This window comes from Medicago truncatula, chromosome 8 (assembly GCF_003473485.1).
Source record: "Medicago truncatula cultivar Jemalong A17 chromosome 8, MtrunA17r5.0-ANR, whole genome shotgun sequence".
Classification (NCBI taxonomy): Eukaryota; Viridiplantae; Streptophyta; class Magnoliopsida; order Fabales; family Fabaceae; genus Medicago; species Medicago truncatula.
The window spans coordinates 18,429,153-18,431,658 of record NC_053049.1 but is presented as its reverse complement, the minus strand read 5'-3'; the positions used below and the strand labels follow the sequence as shown (position 1 = coordinate 18,431,658).

The 2,506-nt window shown below is 35.9% G+C and overlaps 1 long non-coding RNA gene across 1 annotated transcript; it reads right to left on the bottom strand.

Annotated features, from left to right (window-relative positions):
• Positions 1-345: 345 nt before the first annotated feature.
• LOC120577693 (uncharacterized) lies at positions 346-707 on the bottom strand. The gene is made up of 2 exons (XR_005643659.1): positions 649-707; positions 346-444 (listed from the first exon to the last, which is right to left on the bottom strand). It is a non-coding gene; the product is annotated as an uncharacterized lncRNA (long non-coding RNA).
• Between the last annotated feature and the right edge of the window lie 1,799 nt (positions 708-2,506).

Genomic DNA, 2,506 nt, shown 5'->3' with positions numbered 1-2,506 from the left:
GTAATGTAAAATGCAATGTAATGTGATAGCATATATTTTGTTTTGAATGGAACAATAATTATCTTATTTTGTTTTCAAATTTATTTATTTCAAATGCAATTTTATTCTAAATACCATAATGTCAAACAAAATGTGCGCGACACAAAAATAAAACATAAAAAAATCCAAAACAATTAGGCATTAAAAGCCATTACATTCATTCTTCCTCGTCACACAAATCAATCGGCTTGTCCGCTACAGTCCCTGCGGTACCTTGTTTTGGTTGAGGACCGAAATAGCATGTCCTCCCGCTCCTCCTCAACCTCGAGTGATTGTACACCGGCACCTTCGAACCCTTCTTTTTTTCGGAACCATCGCAAACAATTCCATGCCATGTCATAGGTGACTTTTCTTTTTTCGTCTCATCATCGTGAACGTTACCCTGATTCTGATTCTGAGACATATCTACATTTAAAAAAATATGGCGATCAATTCAACCTACACTAACCTAAACTATCCTAACAATTCTAACCATTCTAACCTAAACTATCCTAACATATCATAAAATCAAAAAATCAATATAATCGAACCTATATAATCGAAATTTAACAAAAAATAACATACAATTCGACCACAAAGCAACTATTGCATAGGATTCAAAAAACTTACTTGTTTTTGTGATTAAAATTGGCTTCTAATGGCTTCAAATGACTCAAAATCGCACCTTGAAAAATTAAAAACGCAACAATGGAGTTTTGGAAACTCCTATGAAGTTCTGTTCTTATAACATTCTCCTCGGCAGTTAACTACCGAGGTTTTCCTCGGCACTTAACTGCTGCCGGTGTCCTAAAAACTTCGGCAGTTAACTGCCGCCGGTTCCTAAAAACCTCGGTAGCAAACTGCCGAGGGGCATTTTGGTATTTTACTCGTGTGGCACAGCCAAACTATATGTGGGAACAGCAATTCTCCTTTAGTTTTGGTTATCTGATAATTTTAAAGATTTAATTGTTAAATAATGTTAAATGGGATAATTTGAAAAGCCTAAACTAATTTTGTGTGTATTGAGTTTGTTTGACGTAGTGACGGTAAATTTTTGTAGCACTATATAGGCACCTAGATTAGACATTTAAATTATGCCTATTCAGTTTCCACTCTTGGTACTAAACATAATTAGATTTGAATAACCTTTTCACTTATATGTTTGGAAGTTCACATTTGCAATGCTGTGATTTTTGAAGTTAATAGAATCATATTTTCGATGAGATGCTAGGGGCTTCACTATAAAGAGGACAATGCATTTTCCATTTCATCAAGTTCAGAATTCTTTTGGCCATTTTGAATTCCGTAAGTTACTATCAGGACGTAGTACACAAGGCATGGATACATTTCACAAGCCAATACAGCTAGCCGACCTAGCGAAATAGTTATTAAACTTGTACTTTTTTTGTAGAACAAAGAAAAGTCTTGAATTACTTTCTTTTTATCACCTTTAACTATGAACTTTCAAATCATCTTCTTCTGGCTCCCATCAGTCAGGGTGCCATCTAGCATGCCAAAGTGCATATTCTTTGGTATGGTGCACAGATAGCAAAATGACCATTGATTTAATATTAAACAATTCAACGGTCAAGATTGCACACCTGGTAATTGACAAGCAGGTATTTCCAAATATTATTCGAAATTGCAGAAATATCCTTTGACATTAATGCAATTAAAATTATAAATTGCAGAAATAAACTTTCAAATTAATGTAATTAAATTTGTAAATTGCAGAAATATACTTTCACATTAAAATTATGAAAGAAGTATAATCATTTGTTCATCAAGCCCAGCATAATCACAAACCCACGCATGGCTAGTTCACTAATCTCCCCCCTTCTTTTGCCTTTATTGCTTCACAGCCAGTTTCCGACCACCACGAGTTTGTTCAAGGAAAATGATTAGCAGATCCTTGCTCTCTTTCATGAGATCTCTCTGTTTATCTACTCTCTTTTTCTTTTTGAGTTCTGGACACCTTCAACGGATCTGCCGTCCGTCACGGTCTGCCGCTTGTGCTTGCATCGTTGTTGTTCGGTTTCTATTTTATTTTTATTTTTTAGTTTTGAATTTGAGTGAGATTTCTGTGTGAATTACCAGGTGAAATCACAACGTTTTTCACAGTGCGATTTTGCACACCTGCGTAATAAAATCAATTTGAGTACCATATCAATTACCGGTAACAACGTTTAATATCAATCACAATTTGTCTACCATGCCGGTACCTTATCGCGATTTTGAGTACCATATCAATTACCGGCCATATCAATTTGAGTAATCGCACAGTAATAAAATCGCACAGGTGAAATCACAACGTTTTGCACACCTGGTAATTGATATGGCCGTGAAATTACTGTGAAAAACGTTGTTACCGGCATGGTAGACAAAATCGCGATCTGACTCGTAAAACCGTAAGAGTCTACGATCTTGAGTACCACCTGCGTGCTTGATTGGGTATGGAATCGGAAATTGGTGGGTGCGGCCAGGATCG